At 44.2% G+C, this 25,127-nt stretch overlaps 1 protein-coding gene across 2 annotated transcripts in view; it reads left to right on the top strand.

Moving 5' to 3' along the window:
* LOC101118853 (anosmin-1) overlaps positions 1 to 25,127 on the top strand; it is a 219,935-nt gene that overhangs the window by 43,569 nt on the left and 151,239 nt on the right. The window lies entirely within an intron of this gene.

The raw sequence follows: 25,127 nt of genomic DNA, 5'->3' as shown, positions 1-25,127 counted from the left end.
CTTGGATAGATTCCGTTAATGTAGTCACTGCTGCAATCAAGATGTATGTATCAGTATTTCTATATATTACCTTATTTGTCTCTCCATTCTCTAGTTATTTTAGTCAAAAATGTTTTTAAGGAGAAAACATCTTCTGATTCCACCAGAAGACTTAATGCATTCGACTTACAGCTAAGTTATTTTGTGTGTGTTTACTTTGTGTGCAGGAACTGGTCGTTAAGTAATTCGATTCTTTAAGCAAGCAGCCTCTTTTCTGTTTCTGAGTATTTCTTGTTGCACACCCATGTTCTAAGTTTCACATTATTCTCATTCCTATGTTTGATGGCATAAATTTCTCAGTCCAAAAACATCATAAGCTATAAAAATCTGTATGTGTGTATATATGTAATATACATGTAGTATATGCTTCAGCTCTAGTCTGAAAGTTGGCTTTATATTCAGATAGTATAAGTGAATACAGTTGAAACCTGCTGTACATACTGGAGTGCTTTGCGATCGTGGTAGAGTTTGCTGAAATTTCTTTCGCGGGTGCTACTATTAGACTGAAAGTTAAAGCCTTCTTTTATTTTACAGTCAAAATTGTATAATCGTGTGAATGTGAAATAATTTGGTGAAAGCAAGCTTTGCTTACCTCTGACTCTCTAGATTCTGGGCAGAAATGGAATGTCTGGTTTACAATCCTTTTCCTTTTTATATAGGATCGCAAACATTGGCCCTGATAAGACATTTTCTGGTATCTGTTATATTAATTGTTCTTCAACTAGTGTTGAATTTGTTTATGTCATCATTACAGAAAAAGATTGTGTGTGTGTGTGTAAGAAAATATGACCATGTGACTAAATTTCATAATTAGTTTTTTTTTTCCAGTTTTGTTGGTTGGGTATTCAGTTCAGTTCAGTTGCTCAGTCATGTCTGACTCTTTGCAACCCCATGAATCATAGCACGCTAAGCCTCCCTGTCCATCACCAACTCCCGGAATTCACCCAAACTCATGTCCATCGAGTCAGTGATGCCATCCAGCCATCTCATCCTCTGTTGTCCCCTTCTCCTCCTGCCCCCAATCCCTCCCAGCATCAGGGTCTTTTCCAGTGAGTCAACTCTTCGAATGAGGTGGCCAAAGTACTGGAGTTTCAGCCTCAGTAGCAGTCCTTCCAATGAACATCCAGGACTGGTCTCCTTTAGGATGGACTTGTTGGATCTCCTTGCAGTCCAAGGGACTCTCAAGAGTCTTCTCCAACCCACAGTTCAAAAGCATCAATTCTTCAGTGCTCAACTTTCTTCACAGTCCAACTCTCACATCCATACATGACCACTGGAAAAACCATAGCCTTGACTAGATGGACCTTTGTTGGCAAAGTAATATCTCTGCTTTTTAATATGCTGTCTAGGTTGGTCATAACTTTCCTTCATATGATGGTAATTTTTTGTATCTGTAGTATTTGTACTTAGCACCCCTTTTATCCTTACCCCATCAAGAGATTAATTCTTTTTTATACATTTGAAATTTGAATGGGAGAGATTCATTTGAACTGCTTCTAAAATACCCTAATTAAAGAACATTACAGCTCTGGGGAATACAGATTGTTGAACCATATTTCATAATTGGATGATCCAGGCTGACATGAGAGACTGAATTTCACAAGAACAGAAATCAATTCCTTTTGCCTGAAAGCAAAAATGAATCAATAAGTCACGGCTAATTCCACCAGAACCTTTGGACTATATTACAAAACTGACGTAACTTTCAGGGTTGTCTTGAGTCTGAATCCGTGGGGATGAACCTTACATGTTAATCAGAGTTGATCTCCTTTGGATATTATCACTGGGTACATTCGCAGATAGTTGGAGTTTCTTTTGAGACTTGAAGCACCGTGTAAGCTTTTCCTCTTGATCTTCTGGTTAATGGAGTGAAGGGTAAGCGATGATAACTCCATTTTACACGTGGGGAAAATCAGGCACACACATATTGGATAATGGTCCTGAAATAACTCAGCAAACCGGGTGGGTGGTGGTTTAGTCACTAAGTCGTGCCTGACTCTTTGTCATCCAGTGGACGGTGGCCAGCCAGGATTCTCTGCCCATTGGACTTCCCAGGCAAGCACACTGATAGTGGCAACTCAAGTTGGGAATGCTGTCTCCATTGTGGTCTTGAATGAAGATCTACAGCTTTAAAAACAGTTTTGAGCAAATATTGGGACAAAAGAGTTAAAAAAAACCCCACCAAGTCTAAAAGTTATGCTGATGACGTAACTGAGTGTATGTTAAAAGATAAAGTTTACAGAATATTTCATAGAAAGTTGTTGTTCAGTGGCTAAGTCGTGTCCGAGTCTTTGCGACCCCGTGGACTGCAGCACGCCAGGCTTCCCTGTCCTTCACTATCTCCCCGAGTTTGCTCAAACTCATGTCCATTGAGTCAGTGATGCCATCCAACCATCTCATCCTCTGTTGTCCCCTTCTCCTCCTGCCCTCAATCTTTCCCAGCATCAGGGTCTTTTCCGATGAGTCGACTCTTCACATCAGGTGGACAAAGCATTGGAGCTTCGGCTTCAGCATCAGTCCTTCCCGTGAATATTCAGGACTGATCTCCTTTAGGATGGACTGGTTGGATCTCCTCGCAGTCCAAGGGACCCTCAAGAGTCTTCTCCAGCACCACAGTTCAAAAGCACCAATTCTTTGGTGCTCAGACTTCTTTATGGTCCAACTCTCATATCCACACATGACTACTGGAAAAAACATAGCCTTGTCTATACAGACCTTTGTTGGCAAAGGGATGTCTCTGCTTTTTATAGAAAGTACACAGTTTCTAACTAGTTCTGGTTGCGTCTGCAAAGTTGGTCACCATCAGGATCTTTCCAGAACATGGGTTCTTCCCCCCATCCAGTTGCCAGCCTTGTCCAGCCTGCCAGCATGTCTTGTCTGGACCAGTCTGTGAGCATGCTCTCGGGTCTCCCACATTCTACTGTGTGCATGTGGGTGCTGGAAAGACCCTTTACACATGTAGTCGGAATCATGCTGCCATTTGCCTCACGCCCTTTAATGTCTAAGCATCTCCTTCAGTGTAAACACTGTCTCATCTGCCTGTGGTCTCTCTCCACTTCCTCCTGTGTTCAGCCCCCTTCAACATGTCTTTTACTTCCTCCCAGGAGGCTTCTCCCATAGACACCCAACTCACCATGCACCACCGCCCCCGCCACCCCCCCCACCCCCGATTCACATCTCAGCACAAATGCCACCTCCTCAGCCTTGCCCTCCCGTATCACCTCCCACCCCTTTACAGTGTCCTCGGCCATACTACACCCTTGTCATTTTATATACCTATTTCTTTGCCTCTGCAATTCTGTCTCCTTCAGCAGAAAAGAAGCTCCAGGCAGCCATTGATTGTATCACGCTTTGTTCATTGTGGGATCTTGAAGCCTAGAACCGTGTTTGGGTATGGAGTCGTTGCTTACCGAGCATTTGTCTTTTTTTTTTTTTCCAACTTTTTATTTTGTATTGGGGTATAGCTGATTAACAAACAATGTTGTGACAGTTTCAGGTGAACATTGAAGTGATTCAGCCATACGTATACATGCATCCCTTCTCCCACAAACTCCCCTCCCATCCAGGCTGCCACATGACACTGAGCAGAGTTCCCTGTGCTGTTCAGCAGGTCCTTGCTGGTTCTCCATGTTAAATACAGCAGTGTGTGCGTGTCCATCCCAAACTCCCTAACTATCCCTTCCCCCATCCTTCCTCCCTGGGAACCATAAGGTTATTACAGAGTATTGAGCAGAGTTCCCTGTGCTGTTCAGCAGGTCCTTGCTGGCTCTCCATGTTAAACATACCAGTGTGTCTATGTCCATCCCAAACTCCCTAACTCTCCCTTCCCCCATCCTTCTCCCCTGGGAACCATAAGTTTATTACAGAGGATTGAGCAGAGTTCCCTGTGCTGGACAGCAGGTCCTTGTTGGTTCTCCATGTTACATATAGCAGAGTACATGTCTATCCCAAACTCACTGACTTATCTTCTCCCTGGCAACCATAAGTTTGTTTTCTGGGTCTGTTCATCTCTGTCTGTTTTGTAAGCAGTTCATTTGTATAATTTCTTTGTAGATTCTACATCTAAGGTAGGTCATAGTGTCTTTCTCCCTCTCCATCTGACTTAGTTTCACTTAGCGTGACAAGCTCTAGGTCCATAGATGTTGCTGCGGATGGTATGATTTCCTTCTTTGAAATGGCGAGTAATCTTCCACTTTATATATGTGCCACGGTATCTATATTCTTTCATCTGCTGGTGTACGTTTGAGTCGTTTCCATGTCTTTGCTGCTGTGAATAGCGCTGCACTGAACACTGGGGTGTGCGTATCCTCTTGGGTCAGGTTTTCCTCTGGATATATGCCCAGGAGTGGGATTTCAGGGTCGTGTGCATATGCTAAGTTGCTTCAGTCGCGTCTGACTCTTTGCAACTGCATGCACTGTAGCCCACCAGGCTCCTCCGTCCATGGCATTTTCTAGGCAGGAATACTGGAGTGGGTTGCCATTTCATTCTCCAGGGGGCAGAGCCATAGCTCTAGTTTTAGTTTTTTAAGGACCCTCCATACTGTTCTCCGACACAACTGAGCGACTTCGCTTTCACTTTTCACTTTCATACATTGGAGAAGGAAATGGCACCCCACTCCAGTGTTCTTGCCTGGAGAGTCCCAGGGACGGGGGAGCCTGGTGGGCTGCCGTCTATGGGGTCGCACAGAGTCGGACACGACTGAAGCGACTTAGCAGCAGCAGCAGCATACTGTTCTCCATAGTGGCTGTACCAGTTTACATCCCCACCAACAGTGCAGGAGGGTTCCCTTTTCCCCACACCTTCTCCTTTATTTACTGTTTATGGATGTATTTTATGATAGCCATTCTGGCTGGTGCTCATTAAGTGTTTATGAATGATCCATGAGTGAAATGTATACATTACATTTTCTTCCTCCTTCAAAGTACATCCTTACTGTACTGCCTTCAGGGAAAAAAAGGTTATATAACCCATTTTGTACCTGAGTAATGTAGCATAATCAGTTTATTCAGTTTAGTCCAGTTTCTCAGTCGTGTCTGACTCTTTGCGACCTTATGGACTGCAGCACACCAGGCTTCCCTGTCCATCACCAACTCCCGGAGCTTGCTTAGACTCATGTCCATCGAGTCAGTGATGCCATCTAACCATCACATCCTCTGTCGTCCCCTTCTCCTCCTGCCTTCAGTCTTACCCAGCATCAGGGTCTTTTCCAATAAGTCAGCTCTTTGCATCAGGTGGCCAGAGGATTGGAGTTTCACCTTCAGCATCAGCCCTTCCAATGACTATTCAGGACTAATCTCCTTTAGGATGGACTGGTTGGATCTCCTTGCAGTCCAAGGGACTCTCAGGAGTCTTCTGAAACACTACAGTTCAAAAGCATCAGTTATTCAGCACTCAGCTTTCTTTATGGTCCAACTCTGACATCCATACATGACCACTAGAAAAACGTTTGCTTTGACTGTACGGTCCTTATGTCAGTAATGCCTCTGTGTGTTTTTTTTTTTTTTTTTTTAATATGCTCTCTAGGTTTGTCAAAGCTTTTCTTCCAAAGAGCAAGTGTCTTCTAATTTCATGGCTGCGGTCACCATCGGCAGTGACTTTGGAGCCCGAGAAAATAAAGTCTCTCACGGTTTCTACTGTTTCCCCATCTGTTTGCCATGAAGTGATGGGACTGGATTCCATGATCTTCATTTTCTGAATGTTGAGTCTTAAGCCAGCTTTTTCACTCTCTTTCCCATTCATCAAGAGGCTGTGTAGCTCCTCTTCACTCTCTGCCCTAAGGGCGGTGTCATCTGCATATCTGAGGCTGTTGACCTTTCTCTTCCTCTCTGCAGTCACGATGCCAGCTCGTGCTTCATCCACACCGACCTTTTGCTTGATGTTCTCCACTTGCAAGTCAAATGAGCAGGGGGACATTATACAGCCTTGAAGGACTCCTTTCCCAATGTGGAACCAGTCCATTGTTCCCTGTCTGCTTCTAACTGTTGCTTCTTGACCTGCATACAGATTTCTCAGGAGGCGGGTAATTAATTATTTCCTAATTAATAATTTTCCACAGTCTATTGTGATCCACACAGTCAAAGGCTTTGGCATAGTCAAGAAAGCAGAAATAGATGATTTTCTGGAACTCTCTTGCTTTTTCTATGATCCAGCAGATGTTGGCAATCTGATCTCTGGTTCCTCTGCCTTTTCGAAAACCAGCTTGAACATCAGGAAGTTCACGGTTCACATATTGCTGAAGCCTGGCTTGGAGAATTTTGAGCATTACTTTACTAGTGTGTGAGATGAGTGCAATTGTGCAGTAGTTTGAGCAGTCTTTGGCATTGCCTTTCTTTGGGTTTGGAATGAAAACTGACTTTTTCCAGTCCTGTGGCCACTGCTCAGTTTTCCAAATTTGTTGGCATATTGAGTTCAGCACTTTCACAGCATCATCTTTCAGGATTTGAAATAGCTCTACTGGAATTCCATCACCTCCACTAGCTTTGTTCATAGTGATGCTTCCTAAGGCCCACTTGACTTCACATTCCAGGATGTCTGGCTCTGGATGAGTGATCACACCATCGTGATTATCCTGGTCGTGAAGATCCTTTTTGTACAGTTCTTCTGTGTATTCTTGCCATCTCTTCTTAATGTCTTTGGCTTCTGTTAGGTCCAGACCATTTCTGTCCTGTATCGAGTCCATCTTTGCATGAAATGTTCCCTTGGTATCTCTAATTTTCTTGAAGAGATCTCTAGTCTTTCCCATTCTGTTCTTTTCCTCTATTTCTTTGCATTGGTCGCTGAAGAAGGCTTTCTTATCTCTTTTTGCAACCTGCCTCTTGAGAAATCTGTATGCAGGCCAGGAAGCAATAGTTAGAACTGGACATGGAACAATAGACTGGTTCCAAATAGGAAAAGGAGTACATCAAGGCTGTATATTATCACCCTGCTTACTTAACTTCTATGCAGAGTACATCATGAGAAATGCTGGACTGGAAGAAACACAAGTTGGAATCAAGATTGCAGGGAGAAATATCAATAACCTCAGATATGCAGATGACACCACCCTTATGGCAGAAAGTGAAGAGGAACTAAAAAGCGTCTTGATGAAAGTGAAAGAGGAGAGTGAAAAAGTTGGCTTAAAGCTCAACATTCAGAAAACAAAGATCATGGCATCCGGTCCCATCACTCCATGGGAAATAGATGGGGAAACAATGGAAACAGTGTCAGACTTTATTTTTTGGGCTCCAAAATCACTGCAGATGGTGATTGCAGCCATGAAATTAAAAGGCGTTTACTCCTTGGAAGAAAAGTTATGACCAACCTAGATAGCATATTCAAAAGCAGAGACATTACTTTGCCAACTAAGATCCGTCTAGTCAAGGCTATGGTTTTTCCAGTAGTCATGTATGGATGTGAGAATTGGATTGTGAAGAAGGCTGAGCGCTGAAGAATTGATGGTTTTGAACTGTGGTGTTGGAGAAGACTCTTGAGAGTCCCTTGGACTGCAAGGAGATTCAACAAGTCCATTCTGAAGGAGATCAGCCCTGGGATTTCTTTGGAAGGAATGATGCTAAAGCTGACAATCTGATACTTTGGCCACCTCATGTGAAGAGTTGACTCATTGGAGAAGACTTTGATGCTGGGAGGGATTGGGGGCAGGAGGAGAAGGGGACGACAGAGGATGAGATGGCTGGATGGCATCACTGACTCGATGGACGCGACTCTGAGTGAACTCCAGGAGCTGGTGATGGACAGGGAGGCCTGGCATGCTGTGATTCATGGGGTTGCAAAGAGTCAGACACGACTGAGCGACTGAACTGAACTGAACTGAATTAATAATAAATAAAGATCATTTATTATTAATTAGGAAAATTTTCCTCCTTTAATGAAGTCAGGTTTCATTAGCAGCTTTCAGCTCCTTCGTAATTTGGAACAGTGACTTACTGTCCAGCATTGCTTGAGATCACAGCCTGAGCGACTTTGCTCCCCAGGGGATGTTTGGCAATGGCGGGAGGCATTTTTGGTGGTCACTATTGGTGATGGGAAGCTACTGGCATTTAGTGGGTGGAGGTCAGGGGTGCTGACAAACCGCAAAACGTATAGGACTCCCTCACGGTGAGGAGCTTCCTGACTTCAGTCTCAGTAGTGCCAAGAGAAGTTCCGAAGCCTTTGTCTGTGCATTTTGCAAGTTATAAAAAGAATTAAGGGAGAAGGCAGGAGGAGAAGGGGATGACAGAGGACGAGATGGTTGGTTGGCATCACTGACTCAATGGACATGAGTTGGAGCAAGCTCCGGGAGATGGTGACGGACAGGGAGGCCTGGTGTGCTACAGTCCATGTAGTCCCCAAGAGTCAGACACGACTGAGCAACTGAACAACGACAAAACGAATTGAAGAACACAGTTCTATTCTCAGAAGTTTTACTTTATAACTTGAAGGGAAATAAACACATGGTTTACTGACCATGTGGCATGCACCTAGCACCTTTCAGAGGCCCATTATAATGTTAGGAATTCTGATTCTCATCATATACAGTTTCTGTAGAGGATCTGATAGTAAATGTTTTCATCTTTGTGGTCCTTCAGATCTCGGTGGCAACTACTCTCGTGGCCATTGTAGCCTGAAAAAAAAAGTAATAGATAGGAGATAAATAAAGGTAAGCGGCTGTTTTCCAATGAAACATTACGTGCAGACACTGAAATTGGAATTTCATATAACTTTCATGTCATGACATTTTATTTTCGCCAGCCACATTTAAAAAAGTAAGAACAATTCTGTGCTCGCCAGCTGTACAAAAACAGGTGCTGAGCTGGGTTTGCCCACTTGCTGTAGTTTGCCAACCTCGCTTGTCTGCCAAGGCATTCCCATGGGCAAAAGCAAGCAAAAACAAAAACAGTCAAGTAGTATTTTTCTCTCAATACAAAGACATATCTTGATGTATTGAAACTAATAAATGGACCGTTATTAACACCTCGTGTGGAAGATTGTTGATCAGCTTTTGAGGATTCGTTGACTGTTCAGTTCAGTTCAGTTCATTCGCTCAGTTGTGTCCGACTCTTTGCAACCCCGTGAATCGCAGCACTCTAGGCCTCCTTGTCCATCACCAACCCCTGGAGTTCACTCAAACTCACGTCCATTAAGTCGGTGATACCATCCAGCCATCTCATCCTCGGTCATCCCCTTCTCCTCCTGCCCCTAATCCCTCCCAGCATCAGAGTCATTTCCAGTGAGTCAACTCTTTGCATGAGATGGCCAAAGTACCGGAGTTTCAGCTTCAGCATCATTCCTTCCAAAGAACACCCAGGACTGATCTCCTTTAGAATGGACTGGTTGGATGTCCTTGCAGTCCAAGGGAAAGGAATGGTAAATAAAGGAAAGGGAAGTGAAAGTGAAGTCTCCTAGTCATATCCAACTCTTTGCAACTCCATGGACTGTAGCCCACCAGGCTCCTTCGTCTATGGCATTTTCCAAGCAAGAATGCTGGAGTGGGTTGCCATTTTCCTCTCTAGGGAATCTTCCCGACCCGGGGATCAAACCTGGGTCTCCCACATTGCCGGCAGATTCTTTACCATTTGAGTCACAAGGAAGCCCAAACAATATGAAGAAAATATTAAATCACAATTAATTTTTGGACATTCAGTGATTATTAGAGCCAGTAAGAGTTGTGCGTGTGTGCAAAGTCACTAAGTCATGTCCGACTCTTGAAACTCCATGGACTGGAGTCTGCCAGGCTCCTTTATCCATGGGATTCTCTAGGCAGGCATATGGGGGTGGGTGGCCATGTCCTTCTCTAGGGGATCTTCCTGACCCAGGGGTCAAACCCATGTCTCTTACTGCACTGGCAAACGGATTCTTTACCACTAACGCCACCTGGGAATCCCAGTAAGACTTATTCAGTCATTTAGTGTCCAGCTCTTTGTGACCCCATGGACTGCAGCACACCAGGCTTCCCTGTCCTTCACTGTCTCCCGGAGTTTGCTCAAACGCATGTCCATTGAGTCAGTGATGCCATCCAACCAGCTCATCCTCTGCCACAAGTAAGACTTGTGGAGGGCTTCGAAAGGGGCAAGCTGAAAGGTGGCTGGATGCTCTCCATCTTGCATCTTGTGGGTTATCTACATTCTTCGTATCCTTGAGCTGTTTTCTTCCTCTGCAAATGGTAGGAGGCTGATACGAATGCAGACGACTCTTGTCCGCGGAAATGCAAGTGGTTGTGTGCAGGGGACTGCAAACTGAAGCTTCCCCATCAACAGACCATTTTGCGCGTATTTGTGAATCCAGTCGAGCAATCCTTTTTCTGTATCAGTATGTCTGTATTTCTTGGATGTCTCCTTTGAACCAAATGTAAGATATTCCTGGTCCTGGCAGTATTTCATGAGTTCAGTATTTGACGCTTGTTCATTTTATATTTGCACGAGAGTCATGCATTTGTAAGATAAGTATGCTTCGACCTTATGCTCCGTTACCTCTCTGAACCTTGTGCCTAAGACTGGCACTCTGGGTGACAACCACCCATCTGGGGTGTATGCGTGCTCATTCTTCTCCTTCTGGGTGTTGTAACTGTCTTGGTTGACGGTTGTTTCCCATTTGGTTGTGAGGATTTGAGTTGAAAAGCAGTAATTCGGGGCTCAATCTTGGTGTGGTGGCCTGTTGCTTTGATCTCAGTGGGAGTTCTGTTCTTATAAGGGCCATAACTCTGGATTGTTAGTGATTTTCCAGGCTTATTCTGAAGCCAAATTTGGAGGTGAGGAAGATTGGTTTTGCTCGTATGAACATCTGGACGGCTTCATTTGGCATCTGTGAAATTTATTGGATAAAGGTCAAACCCCAGAAACATAACTGAATGTGACTGTTGGAGGCTTTTGTTTTGTGTTAGATGCTTCCCATGATTTATGTGGTAATGACTGTAAGTCCATAGAGCCCCAGGAAAATACATCTTAAGGAGGAAAATGAAAACTCAGGCACCCATGGAAATGCGCTATGTCCAAATAGCCAAAGAACCAAAGTTGAACAGTTTATCTTTTGCAGTGTTGTAATATGCAACAGTTTGAAATTTCAGTTCTTCCTTTTACTTCAAAACACTTAAAACCTATGGTAATACTTACTGATATTCATGCAGTTTTCCCTGACTTTGTATAAATATCCACTTCAAGGACAAAGTTGATGTATATCGAGCATCTCTTGTCGAACGTAGTGATATCTTTTGGGAGTTTACCAAGTAGTTCATAAATGCAGTCCCCACTGACATGTCAAGAGAAGTTGTAGGTATATGCTGCTGCAAGAGTAGAAAACTTCCTCAATGTTATAATTAATTCCCTTTATTTTTAATATTAGCATTATTATTTTCGTAAGTAACGATCATGACGTTGTTCTTCAGTTGCTAAGTCGTTGTCTGACCCTTTGCAACCCCATGGACACGCTAGGTTTCCCTGTCCTTTCCCGTCTCCCTGACTTTGCTTAAACTCATGTTCACTGAGTCAATGATGCCATCCAGCCATCTTATCCTCTGCCACCCCCTTGATTATAACTTCATTTTTAAGTAAATGGGATGTGATAATTTAGGAAGAGAGATTCTATTTATTGAAACCAGTGGTGGAATTAAAATGTGTATGGAATGCATAGGAAAAGAAATCGTGAGGTGTGTTAAAATTTGGCTACTGTTGTTTTGAAAAATCGGTCTGTAATGCAATATTGTGCCAGCGTGATGAATAAAAACTGTTGAATGCACATTTGTCAGACTGTCCTATAATACCGTGCCAGTAAATGGCACAATTTCGAGTACCCCAAAGACTGCTGAGTGCTCGCCAAGTGATGAAGTCTCTCCTCTGGGAGACCTGAGCTCTTAGAGTTCCTGATCTCCATGCAGTTGCAAATCACACAATGAGCAAGTCTGAATTAGGGTTCAGTATTGCCTCCATCCAGTATCGCCGCACCAGTATGAACAAAGTGGGAGAATGTGGAGCCCGTGAAATCAAAAACAGATTACAGATGGTTGTCTGCTGTTCAGTTGCAAAGTCGTATCCGACTCTTTGCGACCACATGGACTGCAGCACTCCGGGCTTCCCTGTCCTTCAGTGTGTCCTAGAATTTGCTTAAACTCATGTCCATTGAATCAGTGATGCCATCCCACCACCTCATCCTCTGCAGCCCCTTCTCCTGCTGCCTTCAATCTTCCCCAGCATCGAGGATCTTTTTCCCCTGAGTGGTCTCTCAGCATCAGGTTGAGGCAGATGGTGCAGCTAAATAAATACCTAGTTTCAGAGCTTCGTGTCTGAAGTCGTAAGTGCTGAAGGCTCTTAGCAGGGTCGCTCTGCAGCCTGGCAGGTGGATGGGTGAGTTAATGGTTTTAACAACGAGAGATCTGAGGCACGCTTCCATCTGACGCAGCCTCCTGGAACGCAGGTTCAGAGCTCTAATTGGAGCCTCTAGCGTGGAAGGCAGGCTATAGCAGTGTCATTGATTTGCTTTCCCTCACGCCATCATTCTTATGGTAAGTGTTTTCCGCCTTCACGCTGGGAACTTTTATCAAACATATTAGTGTGCTTTGGGGCATCATTAGCCAGCAGTAGCTGGAACATTCTGAAGGTTTTTTTAGCCTAGAAACTAGCCTGTGTGCTGCAGTAACTTGTTAACACTTGGCTAGTAGCGCAATCAATATTTAAGGAAAAGAACAGGTTCTTATTTGGATTCTAGTCCAGCATGTGGCATGTGAATAGCCCAATGCGTTTCTGCTTGTTTCGTGTCAGTTTTTACGGCGATGAGAGAATTTCCACCTGCAGTAAACGTCAAAGCAAAGACACGGGAAGGGAAAAAGCACCTCCGTGTAACTCGTAATCCCCACCTCTTGCGCATCTCGTCCTCGATTTCTCCTCCCGTCTCATGGAAGGAGACACAAACGAAGTCTCTTATTTGGCCCATGACTGAGGAAGAGTTCCTGAAAGCTGACTTGAGAAAGGGATTGCACGCGGAACGTATGAAAAACATCTCTGCCAGCATGCGTTACACGGTGATGATGGTCTGCTTGATGTTTTGAAGTTGTAGTGTGTTCCATCAGAGGTTAGATCGCATCACCAACTCAGTGGACGTGAATTTGAGCCCAACTCTGGGAGGTGGTGGGGGACAGAGGAGCCTGGTATGCTGCATTCCATGGGGTCACAAAGAGTCGGACAGGACGTAGGGACTGAACAACAACGTTTGAGTTAGCCAGAAAGTGGCACTTACCCAACCAGGGGGCCGGAGATTGAACCTGTGCCCCTTGCAGTGAAAGCACGGAGCGGTAACCTGGGACCATGAAGGAAGTTCAGGGAATTTTTTTTTTTACTTTTTTTTTTGATTTGGTGTATAGCCAGTTAATAATCTTGTGACCAGTTTCGGGTGAACAGCAAAGGGACTCAGCCATACATATATATGTATCCATTCTTCCCCAAATGCCCCTCCCGTCCAGGCTGCCACACTGAGGAGAGTCCCTTTGCTGGACAGTAGTAGTTCCTTGGTGTTACCAGTTTTAAATATAATGTGTCCATCCCACGCGTCCATACACGTCCATCCCAAACTCCCTAACTCTCTTCCCCCTGACAACCGTAAGGTCATTCTCTAAGTCTGTGAGTCTCTTTCTGTTTTGTAAGTAGGTTCACTTGTGTAATTTCTTTATAGATTCTACATATCAGGAATGTCATAGCGTACAGGGAAATGTTATTAATGACTGGGTGCGGGAGAGGGGTTGCAGGTGTGTGATCAGCTTATGGACATTATGCTGCTGCGTTGGTGGTGAGGTAACCAAGTGGTATTTTGGGAGTCAACCTTATCGGACTTCTGGTTCTATCGGGTCTGGAATACTTGTGGTCAACATGAAGTAAAATTCCTTCACATGATGGGGTTTCGGTATCTGCAGAACGGCTCAAGGACATAGCTCAGAATATTATCTGTAGCCCCTGAGGAGGAAATAGCCATCCTTGATTTTGTTTAATGGATAAACTGTTATTACTGTGTCTTCCTTGACCGTTTTCCCATCTTTCTGCATTCTCTCACTTTTCAAATTAAATTTGCTTTTTGGATCTCAGGGGAAGCCTAGGAGGCTAAAGTTTTCAAAGAATCAGGAGGAAGTCAGAGGACACAGGGGCGGTCCATCTTGGGAAAGTCCCATAGGGCTCTGCTTGATTCCAATATGAAGTGTGTATGTGTGTTTGATGGCTAAGCTGGGGACTTGTTCTAAACTCTCTTTCAGCCTAAAATTACTGCAGCCATGGATAGGATGTCCCATTGAGCTTGTACCTTTTTGGTTTCTTCCATGTTGGAAGAGAAAATACTATTTCCTAAGGAGGATCTTGACCAAGTACTTCCTTCACCTTCTTTGATGTGTGTGTAGGCAGAGTTAGGGTGACATTCTTATGGACTGTATAGTCCACGGGGTCACAAAGAGTCAAACACAATTGAACGACTCTCACTTTCATGCATATAGAGCTTCCAGATGCTGTACCATCCATGCCTTGATTACAGGACTAAACTATGTCCCTTCACTGTCTCAGAATTGTCCTTTAATGAATGACATTTACTGAACCCCATGTTGCGGCAATGCAAGGCATGCGATATTCTCAGAGACTGTCTCAGAAACTCAGTCATTGGGGAATACTCTGAGGAACTTGCCAAGGACATCAGTCTGTTATTCCGGGCCGTTTTTAGGAGAAAATTTGGGGAGGGGGCATTCATTGTATTCACCTTGTTGCTTAGTCAGTCAGTCATGTCCGAATCTTTGCGACCCCGTGGACTGTAGCCTGCCAGGCTCCTCTGTCCGTGGAATTCTCCAGGCCAGAATACTGCAGTGGATTGCCGTGCCTCCTTCAGGCATGTTCATCTAATCAATAGTAATTATTCTTCCCCTAGAAACTGGTATATACTTTAGTCCTTGGACACTGTATTTTTCCCTTAGAGTTGGCTGTTGGAAGGCTCAACGATAAATAAAATCACTTACGTTAGCAAGGTTACTGAACTTTATCTCATGTATTTTGGGAACTTGCTTTATCACTGACTCCACTTTTTATTGTCCAGTTTTTATCTGTTTTTCTGGCTATATCCGATGGAACTTTGAAAACTGTCTCGAATGCCATTAAGAGTGAGAAAGGCAACAGATGAGTCCATCAATCGTAAAATAATAACTCGAGAAATCCCACACTGTGGCTGAAACTTGCCCCCGTGCGTTGCTTAGTTTCCTGAACCATTCTGTCTACAATTTCATGGTTAATTGACATGAGATGACAAGACATCTATATTCCTACCAGACCCAGCGGCTCAGCCGGGTGGTGATGACTAGAGCTTCCTTGCTTCCTTCCCTGCAAAGGAGCGAAGGTGGCCACTTGTCAGCTCGGCAATGGCTGTAACTGGGCCAGAGAAAGGGGAGATTTCAGTTTGTGAAACCAGGGGGCTGCGGTAGGGACATGTTCTGAGCCGGGGCGGGGTGGGGGGCAGTGGAATGAGGTAAGTGGAACAAAGGTGAAAAGCTTTTGTCTGTGAGCGCCTTTTGGAGCCAAAGGGGTCTGGCCCTGTCTTCACAGCTTTCAAGTCATAAATAGCAGAGGTCAAAGAATAGTCTTTAAAACCACACAATAAAGAAAGGACTTCTCTCAACTGCGTCCTTTCAGAGCGGAGCAACCAGTGTGGGTGAGTTCATTTTCCATTGGTGCGAGGGATGCATCGACTTTAAGTGTGCACTCTGTAAGGATGGCCTGCCTTCTCTCTCCCCTCCTTCCTCACCTCCTTCCTTTCTCCTGTTTGTTTCTTTTCTCTCTCTCTCTGCCTCTCTCTTTCCCTTCCTTTCTTTTTCCTTTCCTTCCTTCCTTCTTTTTATTATAGTCCCAACTGTCTGTGAACTTCAAAGACAAACCTTCCCAAACTGCCTTAGGTTATGGAAAGTCCCTCTTGAAAATGTTCAGCATTGAGACACAGGTGTGGATGAACTGGGTTAATCACCTTGTTTAGCTAATTGGAAAACCCCGCTCAAGAGACAAGTGCCGCAACCCCGATGCGTTTCTCGTTATACCAGTGGCTCCGTTCTTGTTAACGTCTCTTCGTGTTGGAAGACAGGTTGTGGGTAAGGCCGAGCTGAGAAGGAGAAGTGGGATCATAAGCTGCTGCCTTATTAAACCGCATGCATTTGAATTCACTACAGGGGACTGATTCTTTGTCGGATTCCATGTCGGGAAGGCTGTTTACGATGAGAGCCGTGGAGGCTCCCAGGCCTTGCACTGTGCAGGCAAAGGTCACTTCGAGGGTTTGGCTGCCTGCAGGTGGGGCTGGCCCAGCCTTTTGCAGACTCTTCTCCCGTGCCTCGATGGCAGCATTGTGACGAGGGGGCAGGGTAGCCGAGCCGTTCTTCCTCAGGACACGACTGGATGGACACAGCAACTTTTCTGGCCTCCTCCTGCTAAAGACGGTGGGACTCTGGAGGGCCATATGCCCCCCGCCCCCACCCCACCCTGGTTCTCACAGCTAAAAGGTTGAACTTGGGCGGTTGCAGATGAATGAGCTGCCTTTCCCAGGAGAAAGTGCACAATGGCCCCGGGACTATTAAGCTGTGAAGATTCATGCTCTGGCGTTTGGGGAGTGTGTGTTCAGCATCTTTTCCTTGGGGGAGGGAGGGAGAGGGGAGCCGTGCGCATTTTGGCTTTTTATACATTTCACTGTATGCACATTTTCCCTTTTTGTATGAGGAAATAATGCCTGCACTAAGGCTCACCCTCCCCTCCTCCTAAATCCTTCCACAAAAAAAAGATACTTATTAAGGCTGCCATTCTGAAGAACTAAATGCTTCTTTAACTTTGCTTTATCTGCTTCAATGAGCACAGTGTACGGAGCCTGGGGAATGCACATTACAGCCGCGAGCCGCCCTCCCCATTCTCTCGGGCTCTTTGGGCACAGAAGTAATCCCTTCCTAGCAGCCTTTGAGAAAGCAACTCAGCTATGCAGGCTAATCAACTGTAAATCTTGGCCATCCCCAACCTGCTGCGTGAAGCTACATCGAAAAGTGTCCCGTTCCCCAGGAAAGCCTGTTGCTTTAAAGACAGACACTAATTTCAAGACCCCATGGCAGGTTTGCCACCAACATATCCATTTGCTGTAAAAAAAAAAAAAAAGGTCGGGGATGCAGCTCCGTCCTGCACCCATCCTCCGCTTTTGTACTTGGCATCCCACGTATGTTTATTTCATCTCTTTGTCACTTGGAGACAAAAAGACAATGGACCTCCTTACAACTTTTGTTTTCCAACTGGTAATGGAGAATATTATTAGGAGATGTGAACTCTGGTGGAATATTGAACTATGCACACTCGGAGGCTCTTTTCTTTGACTTCTAAATCATTTTCTGCTCACTCCTGGGACAGAGTTTGGGAGGGAAAAAAAAAATAACCTAGGTTGGGTGAGTCCCATCTCCAGGCTTCTGTGAGCCACTGTGCAGAAGTCTTGCATGTTATCACATTAGCTGCCATCCCGTTGATAGGTTGTGTCTTGCTCAGGAGGAAGTCAAGGCTAGGCGGCCTGCATTTTCCTTACACTTGTAAGAGTTCACCGACAATGCCTTTATAGTAGTATAAATCAAGCCTTAAGATCCTTAATGTATGGAGTTGAAGGCTCTTTCTGAATCACTAGTGTCTAATGGAAATGGGACAGTGGTACATGCCCTCTGATAATTTGGAAGGAAGAATGAGAACGTCATTTTTGGTCAATAAAATGTCCTTTCTTTACCTGCCTCATTCTCTCTGATATTGTTCTGTCCATATGTGCACAAACCACCGCCATATTCTTACTGAGTCCAAATTTGCTCTGCTGAGTGCAAGACAGGCCAGTAAGTTGGGAGACGAGGTGGTGTAGCAAGGAATAATGACTTTGCTGGGAGAGCCAGCAGACCGAGAAGATGGCAGACTAATGTCTCAGAGTAACTGTCTTATTGGAGTCTGGATACCAGGTTCTTTTATAGAACACACAGAGACAGGAGATGAGGAAGTAAAGTTTAAAAAGCCATTGGTCTTGCAAATATCTCCTGGAATGGCCAGCCTTGGGGAGAGTTGGGAAGGGCAATGTGTTAACATTCAGGCAGAGGGCAGGGTTCCCCGAGGCAGGCCTTTATGTACAGAGGTACCCTTGTAGTAAAAGCACGGGGGAAGCAAAGGTTAATAAACAGGTTCTTCCCTGAAACAGTATTTCTCTCCTGAGGTGTGGATTCAACTCCATATCGATCAGTTCTGATTTACGGTTCTTTAAAAGCCCTGTAAGTCGCTGTGCCCTGAGTGAGACACGTTTCTTCTGCCCTGTGCATGAGAGGCTGTGGATGGCGTGTGGCAAGTCTGGTCTTTGGGCCGCGGGCCTGAGGATGTGATTTGTAAACTCTGTGACCTGGCCCAAGTTGCTTATTTGCCTTCCCCAAACCAATTCCTCTCCCTGGAATCTCCGTGTTAATGAAAAACGTGAGTATTCATTCGGTCATTCAGCCTAAAAACTCAAAATCCTCTGTAGGGCCACCTCTCCTTTACCTTTTTACCCGTCTTTCTGTGAAGCTCTTGAGATTCATGTCTTGAGCTAACTTGCCATCCTCTCTATTGTTCACACATGAGTTGTCTCTGAAATACACTCATCTCATGACTTTCTCCCTAGCTCTACTTTCTGTGGATCCCAACTTCTTGGAGCAGTACTTCTCAAACATCAGCTTGCTCAAGTGTCTCCTGCTGAGCTTGCTCAGATACAGTTTCCTGGGCCCCACCTCCAAAGATGCTGATTCAGTAGGTCTGGGTAGGGTTTGAGATGCTGTATTTCTAAGAGACTTTCACTGGATTCTGGTGTTGCCAGTCCAGGGTAGCTTCAAGGTTTTCATCATTAAGTTTGATGATAACTGTAGGTATTTTCTTAGATGCCTGTGTGTGTGTGTGTGTGTGTGTGTGTGCGTGCGTGTGCTTAGTCATATCTGACTCTGCAACTCTGTGGACTGTAGCCCACAAGGCTCCTCTGTCCATGGAATCAAGGTTTTCATCATTAAGTTTGATGATAACTGTAGGTATTTTCTTAGATGCCTCTGTGTGTGTGTGTGTGTGTGTGTGTGTGTGTGTGTGTGTGTGTGTGTGTGTGTGCTTAGTCATATCTGACTCTTTGCAACTCTGTGGACTGTAGCCCACAAGGCTCCTCTGTCCATGGAATTTTCCAGGCAAGAATACTGGAGTGAGTTGCCATTTCTTACTCCGGCAGTTTTTCCTTACCCTGGAATCACGTCCATGTCTTCTACGTCGGCAGGCAGGATCTTTATCCCTGAACCAGCTTCCCTGGTGGCTCAGAGGTTAAAGTGTCTGCCTCCAATGTGGGAGACCCGGGTTCGATCCCTGGCTTGGGAATATCCCCTGGAGAAGGAAATGGCAACCCACTCCAGTATTCTTGCCTGGAGAATCCCATGGACGGAGAAGCCTAGTAGGTTACAGTTCATGGGGTCTCAAAGAGTCGGACACGACTGAGTGACTTCATCTGACCTGAGAAACCATTTTTGTAGATAGTCTTTATCAAGGTAAGAAAGTTCACCTGTATTCCTAATTTACTGAAAGTCTTTATGATGAATGAGTGTCAGATTTTGTTAAATGATTTTTTTCTGCATTTATTAATATAATTGTGTTTTTCATTGCTCGGCTATTGATATTATGAATTAACACATTTCCAACTCTTTGTGACCCCATGGACTACACAGTCCATGGAATTCTCCAGGCCAGAATACTGCAGTGGGTAGCCTTTCCCTTCTCCAGCAGATCTTCTCAACCCAGGAATCGAACCCAGGTCTCCTGCATTGTGGACAGATTCTTCACCAGCTGAGCCACAAGGGAAGCCCAAGAATACTGGAATGGGTAGCCTATCCCTTCTCCAGGGGATCTTCCCAACCCAGGAATCAAACCGGGGTCTTCTGCACTGCAGGTGGATTCTTTACCAACTGAGCTATCGGGGAAGCCTGATGAATTATATTAAGTGATTTTTTTTTTTTTTGAGTGTTGAACCCTCATGACATTCAGTGCTGGGATAAATTCCAGTTGGTCAAATGTGAATTCTTTTCATACACTTTTTTGATTTGGTTTGCTAATATTTTCTTGAGGATTTTTGTGTGTCTGTTAATAAGAGATATTTTCTACAGCTTTCTGGTATTGTCTTTATCTGCTTTCAGTATTAGGGTAATGCTGGCCTCATAGAATGAATGAGGAAGTATTCCCCCCGCTGTTATCCTCTGAAAGACACTGTAGAGAATTAGTATGTTTAGCCACTCAGTCGTGTCTGACTCTTTGCAACTCCATGGACTGTAGCCCGCCAGGCTCCTCTGTCCGTGGGATTCTCCAGGCAAGAATACTGGCGTGGGCTGCCATTTCCTTCTCCAAGAGAATTAGCATCATTCCTTCCTTAAATGTTTGGTAGAATTTACCAGTGAACCCATTTGGGCTTGCTGCTTTTTATTAATTATTGACTCACTGTCTTAACATAGATACAGTTGTATTGAGAGCATATCTTCTTGTGAGTTTTGGCAGATGGTACCTTTTAAGGAGTTGGTGGATTTCATCTAGGTCATTGAATTTGGGGGCATAGAGTTGTTCATGATGTTCCTTTATTATATTCTGAATTTCCATGTGATCCATAGTGATGTCCCCACTTTCATTGCTAATAGTAGGAATTTGTGTCCTCTCTTTCTTTGTTAGCTTGACCAGAGTCCTAATGATATTATAGCTCTTTTTCGAAGAAATAGCTTTTGGTTTTGTTGATTTCCTTTATTGGCTTCCTATTTTAATTTCTTTTATTTCTATTCTAATTCTTATTACTTCTTTTCCTCTCCTCAGTTTGGATTTAACTTATTCTTTCTGGTTTTCTGTATTGGAAATTTAGATTACTGATTTTAGATCTTTCTTCTTTTCTAATATAAGAATCAATGCTGTCTGTTTTTCCTTAAACACTGTTTCCACTATATGCCACAGATTGTGAAAAGTTGTGTTTTTATTTTCATTTAGTTTGAAATAATTTTGATTTCCTTTTGAGACTTCTTTGACCCACGTGTTATTTAGAAATGTGTTTTTCACTCTGCATATGTGTGGATTTTCCAGTGATCTTTCTGTTACTAATTTCTAGTTTTCATTCCATTGTAATCTGGGAGCAGACCTTATAGGATATCTCTTCTTTTAAATTTGTTATGGTGTGTTCTGTGGCCCAGAATGTGGCCTCTCTTGATGAAGATTCCATGTGAGCTTGAGAAAAATGTGTATTCCGCTGTTGTTGAAGGAGGTAGTCTGTATATAATATCAATTATGTACATCTGACATCAGTTATATGCAGTTGGGGCTTCCCTGGTGGCTCAGACAGTAAAAGAATCCGCTTGCTATGTGGGAGACCTGGGTTCGATCCCTGGGTGGGGAAGATCCCCTGGAAGAGGGCATGGCAACCTACTCCAGTATTCTTGCCTGGAGAGTCCCTATGGACAGAGGAGCCTAGTGGGCTGCAGTCCACGGGGTTGCAAAGAGTCGGACGCGACTGAGCGACTTGACATATATCTAGTTGTGTTCAGTTTTGTCTTTACTGATTTTCTGCCCACTGGATCTGTCTGTTGCTGGGAGGAGGGTGTTGAAGTCTCCAGCTATGATAGTGAAGGCATCTATTCGTATTTCTCCTTGTGGTTCTACTTGGTTTTGTCTCATGGAGTTTGTTAAGAACCATTACATCTTCTTGGAGAATCGACCACTTTATCATTATGTAATGCTCTTTTTCTTTTAATCTTTGATAACTTTCTTTACTTTGAAATCTTCTCTGAAATTAATATAGCTACTCATGGTTTGTTATAATTAGTGTTCAGTTCAGTCGCTCAGTCGTGTCCGACTCTTTGCGACCCCATGAATCGCAGCACACCAGGCCTCCCTGTCCATCAGTCAGTGATGCCATCCAGCCATCTCATCCTCTGTCGTCCCCTTCACCTCCTGCCCCCAATCCCTCCCAGCATCAGAGTCTTTTCCAATGAGTCAGCTCTTTGCATGAGGTGGCCGAAGTACTGGAGCTTCAGCTTTAGCATCATTCCTTCCAAAGAAATCCCAGGGCTGATCTTCTTCAGAATGGACTGGTTGGATCTCCTTGCAGTCCAAGGGACTCTCAAGAGTCTTCTCCAACACCACAGTTCAAAAGCATCAATTCTTCACCACTCAGCTTTCTTCACAGTCCAACTCTCACATCCATACATGACCACAGGAAAAACCATAGCCTTGACTAGATGGACCTTTGCTGGCAAAGTAATGTCTCTGCTTTTGAATATACTATCTAGGTTGGTCATAACTTTTCTTCCAAAGAGTAAGTGTCTTTCAGTTTCATGGCTGCAGTCACCATCTGCAGTGATTTTGGAGCCCCCCCAAAATAAAGTCTGCCACTGTTTCCACTGTTTCCCCATCTATTCCCCATGAAGTGATGGGACCGGATGCCATGATCTTCGTTTTCTGAATGTTAGCATCCTTTTAATGTATATGTGTCTTTATGTTTAAGGCAGACTTACAGATGACGTATAACTGGGTCTGTTTTTTTTTTGATTCATTCTGACAATCAGTGTCTTTTAAGTGGTGCATTTAGACATTATAGTGATTACTGATTTAGTTGGGCTAATATCTATCATATTTGATACTGTTTTGTTTGTTCTTGTTCTTTGTTCCTGTTTTTTATTTTTATTTTTTAAATTGAAAGCTAGTTGGTTTGTAATGATTCATGTGTATAGCAAAGTCATTCAGTTTACATATATACATATATAATATTCTTTTTCATATTTTTCTGTTGTACATTATAAGATATTGAATATAGTTCTCTGTGCTACACAGTAGGTGCTTGTTGTTTACCTATTTTACATATACTAGTGTGTAGTTTGGAGAAGGCAATGGCAACCCACTCCAGTACTCTTGCCTGGGAAATCCCATGGACGAAGGAACCTGAAGGCTATAGTCCATGAGGTCACTAAGAGTCGGACATGACTGAGCGGCTTCACTTTCACTCTTCACTTTCATGCATTGGAGAAGGAAATGGCATCCCACTCCAGTGTTCTTGCCTGGAGAATCCCAGGGACGGGAGCCTGGTGGACTGCCATCTATGGGGTCACACAGAGTCAGGCACGACTGACTTAGCAGCTTAGCAGCAGCAGTGTGTAATTAATCCCAAGCTCCTAGCTTATCCCTCCCACCTCTTTCCCCTTTGATAACCATGTTTGTTTTCTATGTTTGTGAGTTGATTTCTCTTTAGGAAATAAATTCATTTGAATTTTTTAAAATTTCCACATATAAGTGGTAATTTGATATTTGTGTACTCTGTCTTCACTTGGAGGTTTTTTTTTTTTTTCTGTGTGTTTGCATATGGAACCCAAGATTCTCAAGGTATGGAACCTCATTACCCTCACCCCCTTTATTATAGTTTGTTTATCCCTCTTCACGCCCTTTCCATTATTTCAACTTGAATTGTGTTATATCTGCGTGCCTGGCCCAGTGCTTATGGAGGGTCAAGGAAGATGAGGAGAAGGGTTAGGTATAAATTTCATCATCCGATCAGAATTCTTCAGTTTTGTCTTCTCAAAAGTACCTTCTGATCAGCAGAATTCTTTCACTTCCTTAACATGTGTTGCTGGTAAGTTGACATTTATATTACTTCTAGATTGCTCCCGAAATGTGTTGCTGGTGACTTTCGCTTGATCTTCAGTCCTGACGTTCAGGATCTTTCATTTGGTTAAGATTTACAGCCTGCAGACGTCGTCACAGAAATTAATTCCATTTGCTTTTCAAAGCATCTTTCTGAACAGAGAAGGGGAAGGACTGACTTTCTTTGACTGTTGTGTAGGGCACGGTATGGGGAGTAGCCCCCTCCGTGTGTTGAGGCTAATGTGTAAGACTGTGGGCGCAGGGGACTCACATCTGTGTCCTTGGTAACTTGAGGGAGAGAGGACAGGGGAGCCTGGACGACCAGAACCTGACTGCGAATGCATTGAAAATGTGCAAAAGGAGGCGATCTGATGCTCTTTATGGGGCCCCTTCGTTCTGTAGTTTGGCTGTAAGGAAAACAATAAAGGTGGGAATCAGGGTTTTGAGAAACAGGACAATCTCTTAAAAACGATAGATTTAGCTATATTCTCTTGAATGTATATGAGTAAACATTCCTCCTCACATTCTACTTAGTTCGTTTGGATATTGATCTTTGCCTGCTATATAGCTGCTAGGGGCCTAGACTAGCATATAAGGAAAACATTTCCTCTACCCTCTCAGTTTCCCCAGCTTGATGTGTTGGCTGAACTTGGCAGGTATGCTAGTTTTGAGGTGCAGGGTAAAGAAAAAAAGGCAGCATCTTGGGACGGTTCTTAAAACTCCCAGGCAGTGTTTAATGTACACTGATCATGGGGCTTCCCAGGTGGCTCAGCAGTTGAGAATGTGCCCGCCAGTACAGGAGATGCAGATTTGGTCCTTGGGTAAGAGAGATCCCCTGGAGGAGGAAATGGCAACCCACTCCAGTATTCTTGCCTGGGAAATCCCATGGACGGAGGAGCCTGGCGGGCTACAGTCCATGGGGTCGCAGAGACTTGGACATGACTGAGCCACTGAACATGCACACATATGCATAATATACTCTGCTGGAAATAACTTTTCTATCAGCTAAAATTTTGGATTATTTCATGTTATGCTGTGTAACATCTTGATGTCTTAATAACGCTTTATTATCCCAGGGGTGCAGCCAGGGAAATTGCTGGCTTTGACTGTGTTCTCCCTTTCCCTGACTTTGTTTCCCAGCCAGGGAACCTTACAGAGAAAGGCAAACGTGAGATTTTCATTTTAGATGAAAGATGACGCAGATTTGCCCACATGCATTCCAGCTTCCCTCATGGTTCCGATGGTTAAGAATCTGCCTGCAATGCAGGAGGCCTGGGTTTGATCCCTGGGTCGGGGAGATCCCCTGGAGAAGGCAAAGGCAACCCACTCCAGGATTCTGGCCTGGAGAATCCCATGGACAGAGGAGCCTGGCCGGCTACAGTCTACAGGGTGGCAAAGAGTCGGACACAACTTGCCAAGCAAGACACATGTGTTTATTTGACCTTGACAACTGTTGTTGCTAT

The sequence above is a fragment of the Ovis aries genome, chromosome Y (genome assembly GCF_016772045.2).
Source record: "Ovis aries strain OAR_USU_Benz2616 breed Rambouillet chromosome Y, ARS-UI_Ramb_v3.0, whole genome shotgun sequence".
Classification (NCBI taxonomy): Eukaryota; Metazoa; Chordata; class Mammalia; order Artiodactyla; family Bovidae; genus Ovis; species Ovis aries.
Note: the sequence above shows the minus strand (reverse complement) of the source record. Positions and strands in the feature narration are given on the sequence as shown.